General features: G+C 37.8%; 1 pseudogene; it reads left to right on the top strand.

Moving 5' to 3' along the window:
* Positions 1–8,730: 8,730 nt before the first annotated feature.
* On the top strand, positions 8,731–9,334 carry LOC120067532 (annotated as a pseudogene).
* The last annotated feature ends 11,448 nt before the right edge of the window (positions 9,335–20,782 follow it).

Below are 20,782 nucleotides of genomic sequence, written 5' to 3'. Positions count from 1 at the left end.
TAATTTCAACTCTAATGACTCTAGCAAACTTACAGACCTTTCTTCACACATTAAGGCCCATAAACAATGAGCCAGTTACAATAATTGTAACAAATTTCAAGGTAAATCTACATGCCAAAACTGTAATATATCCATTTCAGCTACCATTCCATTCATCTCAAGAAAATACCCACCAAGCTAAAATTAACATAAATTGAGTGCTTAAATCATGCTCTGATACTAATTATTGGTGTTAACAATTAACATGCGGAAGCAATTAGGATCTTAAGCACTCTAATTTCATTAACTTTAGTAAACAAGCATGCAAGTTCATAGAAAGAGTTTAAGTGAACAACCTTGCATGCACAACGGAAGAAAATTGGATCTAAAGTAATATAATTAGATTAATTATAAAGATAAGCATGCAAGGAATCAAACATGTAAAAGGGGAAAAGAATACAACCTTTGTAGTCTTTGAATCTTCTCCAAATCAGCTCTAATCTCCTCATGAACGGTTCATAGACAACCACGAGAGTCTTCCCAACTATTCTTTGGCCTTAGAAGAGGATGGTGGAATCCGATGAGTGACTAATTTAGAAAGGAAAAAGCAAAAGCTTTGAGAGAAAAAGGAATGAGATTATCACATAATCTCATCTAAACCCACTATGGCCAAGAAGTCTTCAAAAGTAATAAACAATTTAGATTTTGTGACTTTGATTAGAAATATTTTGATATATTTCTGAGGCTCTAATGCATTTCAATGGCATAACTATCATTCTCTAAAAATACAATATTTCTTGATATTTCATGATCTCTTGAAATTTTTAAATGACTCATTTTTGCTTTAAATGCATGATTGAATTAAATGCATGTTTATACATTCAAGATTCCCATTCACAATGTTTTTATGCATCTTTGATTTACAAATCTCTCGATTCTTATCAATGAAACTTTAATGATCCATTCTTTTAAGTAATGATACAAATAAATTTTAAATTTCTTAAAATTTTCTTAAAAAATTTTGAAATAATTTTTCTAAAGAAAAATTATTTTTCTTTTAAATTCATAAAAATGGAATACTTAGCTTTCTAGATTTATTTAGAATCTTAAAACTTTTAGAAGTGTCATATTTACCTCGATAGGACAACCTTTGGTCTAAAAACAATCATTTTGTTAGAGTAACAAGTTTAGACAAAGAGGAATAAAAAGGGCCTAGTGTTAAAAATAATAATTATTATAAAATAGCTAGCATAAAAAGAAATAAAGAAAATTTGCAAAATATAACAAAAATAACATAACTTTCACTAACGTGTATGTGAGTGCATGGATAGAAGTAAAAAGAGCTACCTCCATCGTGTCTAGTTAGGGCCACCGAGAAAAAAGCAATAGGTTCCCTATGGTGTGAGTGTGAAAGTTATCTCTCTAGGTAAAAGAAATATCCATTACATTTTGTGTGAGTGAGTTTAAAAAGGCACCCTTGTCTTAAAATTGTTTCTCTCCAATGCAAGTTAGGTATATCTTAGACGGATAACCGAGCCAATGTAGGGCGAAGAGGAATTGAGAGTTTGATATCACCTTTCTACTAGTTTTGGCCATTAAATAAACTAAAATTTAGTAATCCTTTCTTTTATGACTTTAATAGAAAAAGACCTTTTCTTTTCTAAAATAGGTTTCAACTTTTTGTTAGCAAAATTTTAAATTTTAAACTGCCTATTTGGCTCTTTGGCTCAATTCTAGTTGTGTACAATCACCTGTATAAGAATTCGACAAAGTGTCTCTCTCGAGCTCGGCTTCCTCCGCTCCTTGATCGGCGGTGATGGTGGTTCTCTTCCCTTCTGCTCTTCTTGGTACCACAGCACAGCTCTAAAGATCGATTGTTGACCGCAAGTAGGATATATTATTGACCGCAGGACAGGGGAAAAGGTCCCATAAAATCAATGCCCCAAAAATAAAATAATTCAACTTCAAGAATATTGTTTAGGGGCATTGCGTCCCTTGATGAGATATTTCCGGTGCGTTGGCAAGGGTCGCACTTGCGAACATACTCCCTTGCGCTTTGAAGAGGGTGGGCCAGAAGTATCCGTTTTGAAGAATCTTCGCAGTGGTTCTTTGCCCTCCAAAATGTCCTTCGTAAGGAGAGTCATGACACCTAGCCAAGATGCGTTGTGTCTCTTCCTTCAGAACGCATCGACATATAATGGAGTCGGGGCCTTGTTTATAGAGAAACAGTTCATCCCAAAAATAAAATTTGTTGTCATGTACTAACCGTTTCTTTTGTTAAGAGTTGAAGTTCTCAGGAAATTGCTTGGTAGTTAAGTAATCAACTATGTCTGCATACCAAGGTTCCCTGCCTTCAACTCTGAACAAGCTTTCATCAGGAAATGAATCTTTCATTTCATTTTCTTGGTCTTGAATTTCCTGATTTTCTAATCTGGACAGGTAGTCAGCCACTTGATTCTCAGTCCCCTTTTTGTCCTGAATATCTATGTTGAATTCCTGCAATAGCAGCACCCATCTAATTAATCTTGGTTTCGCGTCCTTTTTACTCATCAGGAACTTTATGGCTGAGTAATCTGTATAGATGGATGCAGATGCACCAACTAAATAAGATCTAAATTTCTCGATGCCAAACACTACAGTCAACTTTTCTTTTTCTGTTGTTGTGTAGTGTTCCTGAGAGTCGTTCAGTGTTTTGGATGCATAAGAGATGGGATGTATCAAATTTCCTTTCTTCTGCCCCAGCATAGTACCTACTGCATCATCACTCGCGTCGCACATGAGAATAAAACATTGCATCCAATACGGTGCTATCAGTACTGGAGCTGTAGTCAACGCATATTTCAATGTTTCAAACGTGTCGCAGTAGTCGTCATTGAAATCGTAGGGCCGGTTCACTTCTAATAATGCGCTAAGAGGTCGCACAATTTGAGAAAATCCTCTAATGAACCTTCGGTAGAAGCTAACATGTCCTAGAAAACTTCATAGAGCTTTGACATTTGATGGTGGTGGAAGTTTAGCTATGACATCTATCTTGGCTTCATCATCTTCCAACCCAGCATCAGATACCTTGTGGCCTAAGACAATTCTTTTAGTCACCATAAAGTGACATTTTTCCCAATTCAGCACAAGATTTGTTTCCTCGCATCGACCGAGGATGGCCTCCAAGTAATCTAAGCATGATTGGAATGAGTCTCCAAAGACTGAAAAATCGCCCATGAAAACTTCAACGGTCTTTTCTAAGAAGTCAGAGAAAATTTCCATCATACACCTTTGGAATGTTCAGATGCGTTGCAAAGCCTAAAAGGCATGTGTCTGAATGTGAACGTTCCAAAGGGACAAGTGAATATTGTCTTTTCCTGATCTTCTGGGTCAACCAAAAACTGGTTATAACCAGACACTAGAAGAAATTCGAGCTTTAATGTCGGTTGGCAACCGACATTAAAGATAGTGTTATTAAAGCCCTTTAATGTCGGCTTCAATAACACCAATAACATAGCCTTCAATGTCGGTTGCAACCGACATTAAAGCCTTTTTTTTTATTGATTCTCACGCGACATTGAAGCCTGAATCTGTCCGTTTTATCAATTATTGTCTGTTTTTTAAATTTCTCTTGCCAAATCCATTTTTTCGATAAAAAAATATACATGAGACATCATCATCGAACGCTATGGCTATGACATATTATTCATCTATGGATTGTAAATCTATTACATTTAATCCGTAAATTCTGCTATAGAATTATAATTTAAAAGGCGTACAATAATTAAGGCCTTGAAAACACAAATTACAAGTAATACAAAGATTATGATTTTACAAGGGCAAACGAATCTTCCGTGTAAGGGCAACACAATTTTATTTGTCTACAAATTTGGGAAGGTTTGAGAGATTAAAAGATGTAATATACGTTGTTGAGCTGGACTTCATTATCAAGATTCTTCTTCTTCAGCACATCCAGCAACTACAGAAGCATTGGAAAGATTTAGAATTTAACTTCAACTTAACAAGTAAAGTTACTACACACATTAAAAGTTAGCAGTAGACCTCGGCCAGGCACATGGAGGATCCTCCAAGCTGCATTTTCTCCATGATAATATTGCGAGTTACCGATAATAAACTCTCCCTTCGCATCCTTTCTCTTGCCGATACTCTCATGGTAATCAGATCCATGTCAATAGTTCCTGAAAGTTTATTGCAAAGAAGAAAAATTGAAGTTAGGATATGAGTTAAGAAAACACACATCACAATACACAAGAACAATATCAAGTTCTAAAACAAAATTCTCTTAAACCTAACTTCTAGCAGAGAGCCATACCTTGAACATATAAATTTATACAACATAAATTAAACACCTACCTTCAAACAATGTTTTCAGCATGCCCGTTTGCTTTCAGCATCCTCTGGAGGTTCTTCAACGATGTAGCGCAACAGATGTTCCACCTGAGCTTTGTCCCGTAGGCTGAAGGCAAAAAGAATTGCCCGTTAAAATATCTGAGTGAATCATAAAGACCCATTCTGCTCATATTAATCATATATGATACAATTCTAACACCCAAGCTCATAAGACAAGGACATTGAAAAATATTGAAATAGACCATATATGATAGCAAAAAGAATCAGATCAATAGTAATAGAACAAGCAAATGATATAATGGAGAAAGTGTCCTACAAGTTAACTAAACAACTGTTGAGGGCTTTGCATTCTTGGATTATTTTTTCTTCGTCGAGAAGCTCTTCCAATGAGAAATTATTTTTGTCTAAAATTGATTCCACCTGAAAGTGAAACAAATTAAGATAATTAGGCATCGCAAGTATGCATTTGTAGGAACATCAGTCATTTTTTTAAGGCTTTGACATTTACTTCAATTTACATGCCTCACTTGAATTTTAAGAAACACCATACAATAGAAATAATTTATAAGCCTACAATGCAACACTTTCTCAAGGAACATTGGAAACCTATTCAATATCAATCTTTTAAAAGACTATAGTAACTTATTCCCTGAGGCTTGTCTCAAGACAAGGCTCTAGATTTACGCGTCCTTTGACTAAAAGAGACTCACACCTCTCATGAAAGGTTTGAGAGGCTTACGCCTCTACAAAAACGCACTAAGACATAAAGTCTCCATACGCATGTAATGTAAAAGAATAATATGAATATGCCTACTTCAAAAATATAAAAGTTTGAGTTAACAATTTGAACTATTACTACATTAGTTATCGAGACTTTAAAAGCATTCAAGATAAAATTTATAGCATAAGTCAATCTTATTAATAGTGGTGAGGTTATAGGTATCCTCTTACAAGTTACAATTTTTGAAATGGCTCGAGGGTGATTCTTTTATACTTTAAGTGGCTGTTGAGTTTATCTTAGTGAATCAATAAAATGCTTCACATTAAATATGTCATCAAAATTTTTGTATGAGAGCTCAGTGTTAACATACTGCAATTTTTGTAAAAGAAAGTACCCAAATCACAGATTGCAAGAAAATGAACATACCTAGGGTCCGCCCAAAAAGATGTTTTATCAAGTTCTGGGACAACCAATGTCAAGTTCAAAAGGCGAGCTACGGTCACCATATCACAGATCTGAAATGCTTAATTAGATGAGTCCAATATAACATCCTTTCAAGGAAACTACAAACAATAATAATGGGCAGAAATTGGGAAAACGAGGGGAAAGAAGTAGCAAGTCAAACAGTGCACACCACAGCACGCATCTGATTTAAGCCCCCATTGCAGGACACCCGAAGATAACCATTACTTGAATAGTTTCCTGCACCAGTTTGAGGTCATAATTTTAGAGAATACCTGCCAATTGATAAACTACAATCACAGAGCTCCATTTGAATATAGAGTTGTTCATTTTCAAACCATGAAGAGTAGTATCCAACAATGTTTTCATGAGATCCTACACGTTCAATAGAGGATAAAAATCAAGAAAAAATTAAAAATTGCACCAGAGAAGAAAAAGAGAATAATGACAACAAATAAATATAATAAATGGAAAACCATATCTAGATAAATTTACTAACCTAAAGCTGTCAAAGCTTGACCTTCCATCAAAGCTCTCCTCCTACAAAGGGAAGGAAAAACTTCAATTACACATTTGCTAGTGTTTAGAGGTTAAACATATACAGACACGCACCAAAAGAAGTAACCTTTCTATGTCTTGATTCAACGNCAATGACAACAGATAAATACAATAAAATGGAAAACCATATCTAGATAAATCTACTAACCTAAAGCTGCCAAAGCTTGAACTTCCATCAAAGCTCTCCTCCTACAAAGGGAAGGAAAAATCTCAATTACACATTTGCTAGTGTTTAGAGGTTAAACATATACAGACACGCACCAAAAGAAGTAACCTTTCTATGTCTTGATTCAACGGTCTTGTGCTTTGTTTGACAGCATATAAGCAGCCATCAATCCTCTTCAATACCTTGAAGACACGGCTAAAATTTCCAGTCCCTATTTGCTGAAAATAGACTAAAGTTATTGCAAAATTTGATAGCCTGAATTGAATATTAATAGAAAAAATCCCAATCTCTATCAGCAGAAGCTTGCAAACACTAACTAGATGTTTCTGGATACCTTTATATCATGAACATCAGTGTGATATCTTGAAAGACCATCTCCACTAAACAGCGCAAGAAAAAATCCAACACAAAATTGAAAAACACAAAACTAATTCATTTCCCAGAAAAATCTATCATACTACAAAAGACGATTCCAAAAAAATGTTTTTTTTAAAGGAAACAAGACCTTTCATTGATATAAAAAAAAGAATCTAATGCTCAAACTTACAAGAAACGATATTAAAGAAAAATACAACAATGGATAAAACAAAGAAGAAACGATTTCAAAAAAATGTTTTATTACTTTTGATGTCATTAAGAACTAAGTGAATGTACCTGCACATTTTGTTCTTTGATTACCAAATGGGTCTACGCCTACATCTGAAGCATCTTTCAAGTATGGGTTCTTCACGCAAGGAGGAGGCATAACTCGACAACGTAGAGCAACTGCAGATTGAGAAACATAGTTTTGTTTCTTTGGCATTGCCATTGTCTCTTTCTCCATATCCACATCATCTAATCCAAACATGTCGTTTCCAAGTTCCACAACTTGTTCACAGCCAGATAAACTCGAACTCAAAGGATGTACTAAAACACTTTCTGCACCAAAATGAATATTATGAATAAAACTATTACCTTACATTGTTCGAACAACTTAAATAACTAATTTCATAAACAAATACAAGGCTGTCAGATTTTGAAGCCCCAAAAATATTTCAGATCAATGTCCTCATATTAATCAATGACTCTGACACTAATTCTCATTAGTTGCAAGCGATTAACCATTTACCATTATTGATTTGGAAAGTTCAGCTTAACATGATTACAATTAAGCGTATATCATTTGCACGTGATCATCTGATTTCTTATATCAATTCCACTCAATACAGTTAATTGATTGAGATAAAAGTTCAAGATCGTCAACTTACCATTTATTTTTCTCTTAGTTTTAACAGTATTAATCTTCTCTGGAAACAAATTCTTGAACCGGAGGAACAGCAGAAGCTTTTAGAGCCTCACCTGAAGGGTAAAGACACAGGTAGGCCTCCAAAAGTTTGTCAGAATAAATACTCTCAGTGATACTCCTGGCGTGATGTTGGTAAATTTGTTCTTCAATGGAAAACATGTTTAGAATGGTTTCCTTCTCTAACCAGATTGCCAAGCCAGAACCATATTGTGGTAACAGTAATAACTGGATTTTTTTCTCCGCAAGAGCAAACTGAAACAAAGATTTCAACCAATACTGGAAGACATAGCTGCAGGTCTACAACTTTAGTAAAATGAACAATTTCTAAATTTAAGAAGTTCATCGGGCTGGGCCAAAATAAGGATAAATGTTACATCAATTGTCAAATTTGAATTTTGCCTCTAAACACTGATGCAGAAAACTTAGGGAACTAGATACCATATGCATCATAAAACACAAGCCTTTTCTCAATAGCCCTTGAAAAAATGTTGTAAATAGGAGAACATATAGACAACAACATAGAATCAGAAGAGTTCCCAACAAACGCAACAAACATGTGGAACTTACGACTGTTAATTATGATGTCAAAAACTATAATGGAAGAAATTAATTCATATAAGCACCAAACTAGGATTACTTAAAAAAAAGCTAAATAGAGATGAGTGAAACCTTTTTAGGTTTGCTTATGGATCATCTTTTATAGAGCGCATGCTTCCAGTAAAAATATGCAGTCCATATCCCTTTTGTTCAACTAAAAACCATGGGAAAATATGTCGTCCATAAGATAAAATTGCATGGGAATTTTAAGGGCATAGTTAAAATTTTCCTTTACAAGGAGAGAAGAAATACCTGTCCTTATAAGCTGAAGATAAATTAGCATGAGCTTCAGCCATAGTAGGCTGAATATTGGAGTTTAGGACAAGAAGAGGCATAAGAAAAGAAGAAATGGGGAAAGAGTTCTGAGCCATAATATTGAAATAACCCCTTAAAGCCAAGAGATTGAGCAAAAAAATCAAACCAGAAACAAGCTACAAACAAACTCACCATATTGCTAAAAAGAAGAACCACGACATTGACTTGAGCACAGAATGGGCAATTTGTAGTTGGATAAAGGGATTAAAAAAGAGATGCGTAGCTTCAAATTAACCGAGAGGGTGAGATAAGACTTCAGAAAGAGAGAGACAGAGAGGTGCTCCTCACTCCTCAATCATGCCCATCTTTAAGACTCCCTTCAGTGGCTACTCCATCAAGTTTAACCCCTTCTACAAATCCCGCATCGCCGTTGCCACCACTCAAAATTTCGAAATCCTTGGTAATGGTCGCCTTCACGTCCTCGATATCAATCCTGCCGGTCCCATATCCGAGCACATCGCCTTCGACACCATCGATGGAGTCTACGACGTCTCATGATCTGAATCTCACGACTCCCTTCTTTTGCCGAAATCGTCGATGGCTCTGTCAAGCTTTACAACCTCGCTCTTCCACCCACATCTAATCCCATTCGTTCTTTCCATGAACATATTCATGAGGTTCACTCTGCTGACTACAACCCCGTTCATTCGACTTCTTTTTTACTTCCACCTGGGACAATACCCCCAAGCTCTGGACCCTAGACCGCCCCACCAGTGTCAGAACATTCAAAGAGCATGCCTATTATGCCTATTCCTCCGTCTGGAACCCTTGTCACGGCGATGTCTTTGCTTCCGCCTCTGGCGATTGCACCATTCGCATTCGGGATGTGCAACAACCCTGCTCCACCATGGAGAGATCCACGACCAGGAGAGACCCAAACGTGATGGAGACTGACAGATGAACGACGGACAACCACAGACGGACGACAGACACCCTCATTCGCACAACCAAGGAGAGATAGGGTTTGGGTAAAAGAGAAATGAAAGGGTTTGGGTAGGAGAGATAGGCGCAAGAGAATTGAAAAATGAAAGTGATTTTTTAATAAAGTAAGAAAAAAATAAATTAGACCTTTAATGTCGGTTTAAAATCGACATTAAAGCCCTTCTTCAATGTCGGTTTAAAACCAACATCAAAGATCCATTTCTTTTGTTTAAAACGGACATTATACATCCGATTTCACTTTTTCCAACCGACATTAAAGCCCAAAATTCTTGTAGTGAGATTATCCATCAATGAAAGGAAGGGGGAAGTGGTCCTTCTTTTTTTTCGCGTTGAGCTTCGTATAGTCCATGCAGATACGCCAGCCCGTGACAATCCTAGAAGGAATGAGCTCATTATTGCTATTGACTATCACTGTTGTTCCCCCTTTCTTGGGAACCCATTGGACTGAGCTTACCTAGCTGCTATCGGATATAGGATAGATGACTCATGTGTCTAGCCATTTTAAGATTTCTTTCTTGACCACTTCCTTCATTATAGGGTTCAAGCTTCGTTGAGGCTCGATTCATCCTGACTTCCCTTCTTCCAGCCTGATTTTATGCATGCAATAAGATGGGCTAATTCCATGGATGTCCGCTAGCGTCCAACCTATTGCACGCATGTACTTTTACAGCATCTAAAAAAGAGAATGTTTGTTAGGCTCGGTAAGATTCGATAAAATAATTACAGGTAAGGTTTTATTTGTTCCAAAGAAGGCATATTTAAGGTGACTAGGTAACGATTTCAATTAAAGTTCTGGTGGTTCCTCTAGTGATGAACGCATTGGTTTCGTCCGCCGCTCACTCAGACTTGGCGGCTCGGATTCTTTCATGTTTTCCTCCAACACGAGGACCTCGCACACTTGGGTCAATTCTTCTTCAGGTAACTTTATTCTGTTTAGCTGAAAATCTTCACTATCCGAGAACTTTAATGCATTTAACACATTAAACTTCACCTCTTGATTGTCTGTGTGCATAGTGATTTCTCCCTTATGCACATCTATTAAAACTTTCCCAGTGGCTAGAAAGGGGCATCCAAGAATAATTGGTACATCCCTGTCTGCTTCATAGTCTAAGATGATAAAATCTGCTAGGAATATGAAGTTGTCAACTTTTACAAGAATGTCTTCAATCTTTCCTTCAGGGTACTTGATTGTTCTGTCAGCGAGATGAAGAGTAACAGAAGTGGCTTGTGCTTCACCTATTCCCAATTTCTTGAAGATTGAGAGTGGCATGAGATTAATGCTTGCTCCCAAATCACACAACGCATGTCTCACATCCAACCCTCCGATCAAGCACGAGATTGTGAAGCTCCCAGGGTCCTTCTGTTTCTTCGATAGACTATTGCTTACTAACGCATTGCACTCCTATATTAGCCCAATTACCTCCGTCTAGCTGACTCTCCTTTTCTTCGTCAAAATATCCTACAAAAATTTGACATATTTTGGCATTTGCTCCAACGCCTCTACAAGTGGAATATTGATATGCAATTGCCTCAAGAGTTCAAGAAAACGCTTAAATGGTTGTTCATCATTCTTCTTCATCAAGCATCTAGGGAATGGTGTGTTCAGTGGGACTGCAGGTTTTCCTACATTAGACGTGCTTGGCTCTGAATGGCTTGTTGTTTCAGGCATTCTTTCTTCTTGACCTTCTAATTCCATTGAACGTGTGTTGCGTTCTTCTGAAGGATTGTTGTCTTAGATTCATGGCTCTTTCTTCAAGAGCTTTGCCACTTCACAATGTCACTGTGTGACATTGCTCCTTTTCATTGTTATTCCCAGGGGTTTCAGTGTTGCTAGGCAAAACTCCAGGCTGCCTATTCTTCAACTCACTCGCTATCTGCCCCACCTGTATCTCCAGGTTTCTGATAGATGACGTCTAGATTTTAAGCAACGTATCATTCTGGGCGATGTACTCCTTTAATAGGTTCTCAAGTGGAGATCCTGAACTCGATGCCTAACCTCCTCTATTAAAGGATTGTTGGTGTGGTCGATGAGTTGGCTGGAATGCAGGTGGCGGTTCTTGCCTTTACTGCTGGTTCGCCCCTGGGTAGTGCTCCTGTTGATTTCCTGTCCAAGAAAAATTTGGATGGTTCCTCCATCCGGGGTTATATGTATTTGAAAATGGGTTGTTTTTTATGAAGCATANAAAAATTTGGATGGTTCCTCCATCCGGGGTTATATGTATTTGAAAATGGGTTGTTTTTTATGAAGCATACTGATTGCGGGTTTTGTGGGCAATCAGCATAGGAATGGGGATCTCCACAGCCCACACAGCTAACCATGGGCTGCACGAACGTTTCTACCTGATTCACCTTCTACTAATTTGATGCGTTCCCTAGTGATATGTTCTGCAAAAGGTTGGTCATAGTAGCCACTTGTACAGAGAGTGGGGCTATTGCGTTGGAATCGATAGAATTAACATTCTGAGATCTCCTCTTCCTGTCAGCTTTTGCGTCATATGTATCGTCCACCCATTCCATGTTATGCTTAGCAATGCAGTCTAATATCTCCTTAGCTTCAGTATAAGATTTATCCATAATTCCACCAACTGCAGCTGCGTCGGCTGCCATCTGCGATGCTCTATTCAATCCACCATAAAAAGTCTTCTTCTGGATGGTTAGTGATAATCCATGGTTCGGGAAATGGTTGACCAATCCCTTCAAAACGCTCCTATGCGGCGCTTAAGGTTTCAGCTTCTTCTTGCTCAAAGTTCATGATCTCTCAACGCCTCCTTGTATTGGTAGTGGGTAGGAAGTAATTTTGCATGAATTTCTCCACCAACTTCTCCCAGGTTGTGGTCTCACTAGGCTAAAATGAGCTTACCCATTGCTTTGCGTCATCATGCAAAGAATATGGGAACAGAGATTGCCTGATTGCTTCTGAGGTGATTCCAGGATTCACAAAGGAATTGTACATTTCCAGGAAACGTTTCATATGGGCGTGAGGATCTTCTCCACGACCACCCTCAAATTGTCCAGCAGTTTGGAGCATTTGCAGCATCACGGATTTCATCTCGAATCTTGTCCCATCTAGCGTTAGGTATATGATTCCTGGTGAGAAATCATACAATACAGGGCACGCATACTCCTTCATGGGGCGCGTACTACTGTTCATCATTAGGATAGGATTTTTTGCAGCGTGAGCTAGTTGTTGAGCTAAGTTCTGATTTGTCTGGTTGTCCGCCATTTCTTGTTGCCTGTTTTGTTGTCTGAGAAGATGTTGCCTCAACCTATGCGATGATTAGATCGATTTCTACGTTGAACGGTCCTTTCAACTTCGGGTCGTATACAAGTTCAGGAGTGCTCTCCCTGCTCATAAACGTTTACTAGATTAGGCTTAGCTCGTAATACTCCCTCGGCTGAAGTGTTCCTACAAAAGATACAAGCAAAATTTCTGGTTAGTTTTGATGCTGAATCCCCGACTATGGTGCAAAAAACTTGTCCATTGCTATCGTGATTCGAGCTAGGAGTGTATCGTATAAAATGATTTGAAAAAATAAGTTCTAAGTATGAATGACGCGTTGATGCTTTGATGCGTTTATGTATTCATAATGCGTTGATGCTTTAGAGATGTGCAACAGAACGCATGACACTCCTCTATTGACGTTCAAGTTTTCCTAAATCAGACCCAAGTATAAATCCAATATGGTTCCTGGTAAGTCCAGGGTCGAACTCAAGGATTCATATTAAGCTAACGCAGACCTTGCGTTGTAACTATTGTAGGGATTTCCTAAAATGTATGAAGAAATGTGTTATTTACACTAAGGTGTTGTGTGTGTGTAAGAAGATACAAAAGAGTTGAGTAGAGAATGATGAATCGTGTGGAAATGGATTTTAATGCAAGTGGTATGCATCGATCTAAGATTAATGTACACAAACTAGAATGTGATGTGAATGAGATGGCTTGCTTATCTTTTTTTATGCGTTAGACTCTTATTCAACACTTCTCAATGCGAATAACATACAAAACCTATCTCTAGGATGCATACGTCAAACACATGATGCAGTAAAACACTAGTAAGTCTATCTCTAGATGTACTATGCGTTCTAACTTGATGCTAGCTTATTTATTCTCTCGAATAGTCTAAGCTACAAATGCTCTTACCAATTGATCAAGTTGGCTTAAGCATTTGAAATGAAATTTTGCATGAAATATAGATGCATCCAACATAAACAAGAAATAAACAATGACAAAGTGTGATGGATAAAATATATGAATTTATAAAGAAGCAGATTGTCTTTACAAAAGCAATACTTAATCAGATGAAATGATGAAAGCGATAAATGAGATGAAAGGAAATGAGTCAAGCCGCAGAGTACAATCTCTTGTCCTCTTTGGCTCAATTCTGGTTGTGTACAATCACTTGTATAAGAATTGGACGAAGTGTCTCTCTCAAGCTCGGCTTCCTGCGCTCCTTGATTGACGGTGATGATGGTTCTCTTCCCTTCTGCTCTTCTCGAACCTCACCCAACGTTTATTGGCTTTTTTTTTTACGATTTAGCGTTGCAACGCTATCCATAGCGTCGCAATGCTACACCTGTGAATATAAAAACTTTTCTTTCATTTTTAGCAAATAGAGGCAGAATTTTCTCATGGAGTCGGAGTTTCTCTCAAGATCAGTTCATCTCTTTAGTAATTTTGTTTCCAATTAGCTATGTTTTCATTTCTTTCATTGATTGCAAGCAATGTATTGGATTTCTTCATAACTTTGTCATGAGTTTATGAATTAAGTTTTCAATCTTGTTTCTAATTTCAAGGATTTTTGCAATTTTCTTGAGTTTTATGCTTTAACGGTACTTTTGTAAATTAATGGTATGAGAAATTTAATGATATTTTAGTAAATTAATCATATACATGTGTTTACTCGAAGTCATTTAGAGTTGACTGGGTGAGTATTTGTGTAACGGCCAGACTCCAGAGGACTTAAACTAGGTCGTTACTAAAGACATGCATGCATATAATTCAAATAACATTTTTTCATGACTTAGTAAAATCAAATAAATAGCAAAAAATAATTAAATTTATTAAAACTAAATGACTGAAATTCATTTAACATGGTACCCTTAAAACCATAAAACAAAAATAGAAAATTCTCATGTAAAGTTTAAAAGTACAAATACCAAAATTTCAAGTTCAAACATCAAGTCTAGTAATTTGAAACATAAAATCCTAAAAAAATGAGGGAAAGCATATGACTGGTCCAGTGGCTCAATCACAAATTTTGTTTCTCATTTGCCAGCGTGTTCTTACCCTTACCTGAAAAATAAACATGAGAAAGAATGAGTATGAAATACTATGTAAGTAACTCCACTACTGGCGTCGGACTAAGCATCAATGTCCTCTAGATGCCACTCTCTAGGGGGACATTCATAAACCTCTACTTTCCATGGGATGGCCATCTAGTGGATAGTTGAACTCACTCTATCGTAAATGAGATGTGCCCACAAACCTCTGGTGAATCCCGAAAGAAACACAAATCTCTGGTGAAGTCTCGAAGGAGATCACCACCTCTGGTGAAGTCCCAAAGGAGATCACCACCTCTAGTGAATCCCGAACGAAACACAATCCTCTGGTGAATCCCAAAGGAAACACAAACCTCTGGTAAAATCTCGAAGGAGATCACCACCTCTGGTGAAGTCCCAAAGGAGATCACCACCTCTAGTGAATCCCGAACGAAACACAATCCTCTGGTGAATCCCAAAGGAAACACAAACCTCTGGTGACATCCTGAAGAAGATCGCCACCTTTGGTGAATCTCGAAGGAAACAGAAACCTCTGGTGAATCCCGAAAAAAACATAAACCTCTGGTAAAATCCGGAAGGAGATCTGATGCGTTGTGAATATGATGAAATAATGGTATGAAATTTCGGTGGTGGATTATGCGTTGCATATGCAAGTTTTCCAAGTAAAATCCAAGGATAAACTTTACTAGGTTTCCTGGTAAGCCCAGGGTCGAACATAGGGACTACTAAGACAATATGCGATCGTAAATTTTGATTCCTTTACGGTGACAAAAAAAAATAAGTTTAGATGGTGTATTGTTTAAGTATAGATCCTATGTGGTGGAATTGAGTAAAGAGTTGATGACAATGAAAGATACAATGAGTATGCGAGGAACGGGTTGAGAAGGGATTTAGCTAACACTTCTTAATATTGCATTCAAGTTATGCGATCATGCTATACGCACACAACATCATGTCATCTCTCGATGAAAATGCCATAGTTCCTAATTCTATGACACATGCGATGTATAAGATAATGTCGATAGGACTTATGTCTAAGCATCTATTCTTGTTTATACGATGATGAATGACACACACATATACAAGGTGACCGCATACTATCATATTCTATTTCTAGGGTGCATGCAATGCATAATAGCACACAGAACTTATCTTTAAGTTTCTATATCTTACCTATATGGCTCCAATCTAACTCTCTCAAGTCTAGGTTCTTTCTTTAGACTACTCTCTCAAATATCTCTAAAGGGTGAAGGACGCATACATAAGACAAGATAATCGCATAAAATGAAGATATTAGGTCATACTAGCTAAGTGCTTCTCAACCCATTCAGAAATTTAGCTACTCATGCGAAATGTGAAGAGATTGAACAGGATGCAAATTCCATTTTATAAATAAGTCAAAATACAAAACAACAATGGAAAGTAGGGATAAGAAGCTTGGTAGTAATGTCTTGCTTCCCGAGGCTTTTACACCATCTTTTACTCTACTCTACCCAAAAGAATGTTTTTGCTTTCATAAGTGTTGGCCCTCTCTCCGTTCTCAGCGCTTCCGGCAGTCTCTCGAGCTAACCAAGAATGATCTTTCGGCGTCTTCTTCTCTTCGCTCACCTCCACCTTCTAAGTATAAGAATTACAAATTAACTATGATCTATCTTCTATGTATATGGCGAACTGTGTATATATCAAACTAGCAAAACTCAGAACTGGAACCCCTTTAACGATGGTGGCTTTCGGTATTTATAGAGTTCAAGGTGAAGAATCTTTTCTCTCAAATGATTTCAATAATGGGCGATCATAAATTCTTCTATCTGATATGCCAATTAATGGTCACCGAAAAGTTGAATGTACTTGCTACAATGTGTCGTTAACGGCTTGTCAACTAAATTCGGATTCGACCGTCATCAACTTTCTGTTCATTCACGATTTATTATGCTTTCACCTTGGTGTGCTGTCTTTATGCAGCCATCTTCTTGAGCAGATCTTCACAAGCATATACGAACGCGTAGCTTTACGGTCGCAATCTTCTAATGCGCTCGGGCACCAAATTCCTTAGATCGCAATTTGCTTTATGCCAACACATTTTCCTGCACAAAATGAGTAAATTGGCTGCTTTAATGCGATGGGCGCATGCGATCGCAATATTCCCAACTTAATGCTTTTGGACACGATTTTTCATATTTTTACCGTCGCATTCCCACATTGTTTTATATATTTGCATTGTAATAACGTGCATTTCTGCCCGTTATCAAGATCACCATTTCTGGTGAATCACGAAGGAAACACAAACCTCTGGTGAATCTCAAAGGAGATCACCATCTCTGTTTGGTATCTAATAACGGGTAGGGGTAACTACCACTATCATAAACATACCCTGCATCATAAAACATAATCCTAAAAACATGCAAATACATAGCATCATGCTCAATGTTCATCTAACAAATCATATAACAAAACAATTAAGTTCATGCTTGCACTCATAGCATGCTTCAAAACACTATTAAAATCAACTAATTTATCCTCATGTATCTCGATGCAAACAGTCTTAGAATCCTCAAAATCATTCTTAAATTTATCGTCTGGCATAAAAGGAGTTCCAGTAGTAAGATTATTTACCTTAAATTTGGTCATAAATTTTAATCCATGTCATTAATTTTCTTTAAATCTTTGGAAGACTTGAATCGACCCTATAACATAAATTACAAATTTTAATTTATCACCCATGACCCAAAATAATAAATCCAAATTTTAAATTTATTCTTTAGGGTCTAAATCTAATTAATCAAATTAATCCAAATGTCCCCAATTTAACTTACCACAATTGTGGCTTGGTCCAAAATAAATTCCAAAACTCAGTTCAATTGGCCAACTTGAATATAAATTAAATCCAAAATTAATAACTTAATTTTTTTTCGTCTTTCGTTTCGTTTCCTTTTCGTTTGTTTCGAGAACCTTTTCTTCTGTATCTGTATGAATCGATATTATTACATTCAAATTCACAATTACTCTTAATCCAAAAGATAACCAACCACCTACTAACCTAAAACTTCCCAAACTTTAACAATTTTCTGCCAAAAATTGGTCTCAAACTTAATGGGCAACGCTCAAAATCTTCCAAATCTGAATGTATAAAAATACAAACATAATGGGCATCAAAAACTCCTTAAAGACCCATGAACTCACCCGAAAAAATCCAATCTAAAACCCAATCAAACAATTACTTACCAAAACCACCAAAGACTTTACCCAACTCAAGATTCAGGTGAAATCAGCGGTCATGAAGCCTGGCGACACGAAGGACAGTGGTGGATGAGTAGAAGAATTGACAAATGAGAGTGGCTGCTGTTTATAATGAGAAAAACTAAGATAGAGAAAGAATGGAAGAATCTGAGGTTAAGCGTCAGCCAGATCAAAACTAAAACGAAAGATGACGTTGGCGATTACTCCAATCGGCAGCGGATAGGAGAAGCCCTAACCGACGCTTGGTAGATCCACACAAACGGCATCAACACAGTTCGGTTATTTCTATGCGAATGTTGTTGGCATGAAATGGCGGTTTCTTGCGAGCCCTGGTGGCATTGGATGATGGACTAGAGTAGCCAAAAAAAGGACGATGGCCACTGACGAAGCGCAACACTGGTTGCTGATGGGGTCGACGGTGGCTAAGGCTTGCAGCAACCTGAGGGATTCATAACCCAAGGTCAATATCAAAAGGTTTACAAGCTTAGTTGGTCCATCTACGAATTAAAGCAAGCTTCTCAATCTCAGAATATAAGATTTGATACTGCGATCAAATCTTATGGCTTTGATCAGAATGTTGATGATCCTTGTGTATACCAGAGGATCATCAACAGTTCAGTAGCTTTTTCAGTGTTGAATGTAGACAATATCCTACTCATTGGGAATGATGTAAGCCTACTGACTGAAGTTAAGAACTGGCTAGCGACCCAATTCCAAATAAAATTTTTGGGAGAGGCTTAGTCTATTCTAGGAATTCAGATCTTTAGAGATCGAAAGAACAAATCACTAGTTCTGTCTCAGGCATCGTACATTGACAAAATGTTGGTAAAATTTTTAATACAGAACTCCAAGAGAGGTTTACTCCCTTTCAGACATGGAGTTATATTGCCTAAGGAATAGTGTCCTAAGACACCTCAAGAGGTTGAGGAAATGAGACGGATCCCCTATGCATCGGTTGTTGGCAACCTGATGTGTGTGATATTATGTACAAGACTTGACATCTGCTATGCAGTAGGGATAGTAAGTAGATATCAATCTAATCCAGGATTTGATCACTGAATTGTTGTTAAAAACATTCTCAAATATCTATAGAGAATGAGGGACTACATGCTCGTGTATGGTTCTAAGGATCAGATCCTTACAGGATACATGGACTCTAGGACTCTAAATCACATCATAAAATCAAGCATCAAGTTTTTGGCGCCATTGTTGGGGACTTCAGCAAAATAATGTGCTAACGGTGATTTTTCTGATTTCTTTGCAGACTCTTAATCTCTGGCGAATTACGACCCGGAGATTGAGAGGACATTCAGACGCAGACTAAGAGACAACCGCCAACAACAAGAGAGAACATCAAGAATGGCGGAGCAACCGGAAGCAAGGGCCACTAACACGAATAATATAATGGTCAACCCTATCCTTCTGGTGAATGATCGCAATAGATCCATTCGGGACTATGCATCGTCTAACCTCTATGATTTCTCCCCAGGAATCATGAGGCTAGCCTTAGATGGATCGGATGAAGCCGGTAATGTTGCAGATGATCCAGGCTGCTGGGCAATTTGGAGGAAGGTGTGGCGAAGATACGCACGCCCATCTTCGAAGCTTCATAGAAATCTGCAACACTTTTGTGTTCCCGAATATCTCAACCAAGGAAGTTCGACTTACTCTATTCCCATTTTCCTTATACGATCAAGCAAGAAAATGTGCATATTCTCTCAAACTGGGGGAGATAACATTGTAGGAACAGGTGGTGGAAAAGTTTATGAAGAAGTATTTTCCACCAACTGAGAATGCTAGGAGATGGAAATTAATAACAAATTTTGAGCAAGAAGATGACGAATCGCTCAGCGATGCCTGGGTAAGGTTTAAGCGGCTAGTAAGAGACTGTCCACATAATGGCTTACCAGACTGCCTGCAAATGGAGATTTTCTATCAAGGACTAAATCCCTCTTCGCAGACCGCTGCCAATGCAGCAGTCGCTGGTGGTCTACTCGACAAAACATATGAGGAGGCAAAGAGTATACTTGATCGCATTTCCAAAAATCACGAGGATTGGCGGGAAAGTGATCAAAGATTAAGAATTAAAGATAATGACGCAAACAATGGGGCCATCGCATCCCTACAAAATCAAATGACTGCGATGATGAGTTTGATACAAGGCATCGCAATTAATAATACGAGAGCGATGAAAGGGCAGGTCAGCAGTCGGTATGCTTCATGAGAAATAATCGCTATTCCGATACATATAACCCCAGGTGGCGAAACCACCCAAATTTTGCATGGAAAAATCAACAACAAAGCTTTCAACTTGTGGCACAAAAAGGAGGGGCACCTAGATTTTTCTGGCAAAACAACGGTCAAGCGCATAGCCAAGCTAGCAGTTTGCAACCACCGCAATCCTCATCCTTAGAAAGCTTGTTGAAGCAGTACATTGAGAAAAACGAATTACTGCTTCAGAATTAAAACGAATTACTGCTTCAGAATCAAGCTACATCCATTAGAAATCTCGAAATTCAAATGGGATAAATTGCAAGTGAGCTGAAAAATAGACCGCAAGGAGCGTTGTCGAGCTCAACTGAGCTCCTTCGCAATGTTGGGGGCAACGGGAAGGAACAATGCTTAGCAGTCTCCTTGCTAAGCGACTATATGACTGTGGAAGTAGGGGAGAAGCCCATTGCGATTAACTTAAATGCGGTGATAACCGAAGACCCGTTGACCTATAGTTTGGAGAAGCCCGAGAAAATAAATCCTGAAGTTGCGTCCACCCTTAAGCCTCTAGATCTTGAGACAGAAGAAGTTCAACCACCAGTAACTCCACAAAGATTGAAAGAGGAACAAAATGAGGAAGAAAAGATTGCGATATTGGCTGTAGCGTAAAATGTTATGA

The sequence above is a fragment of the Benincasa hispida genome, chromosome 12 (genome assembly GCF_009727055.1).
Source record: "Benincasa hispida cultivar B227 chromosome 12, ASM972705v1, whole genome shotgun sequence".
NCBI classification, from domain to species: Eukaryota; Viridiplantae; Streptophyta; class Magnoliopsida; order Cucurbitales; family Cucurbitaceae; genus Benincasa; species Benincasa hispida.
The sequence above is the reverse complement of the archived record's forward strand: the minus strand, read 5'-3'. Positions and strand labels throughout refer to the sequence as shown.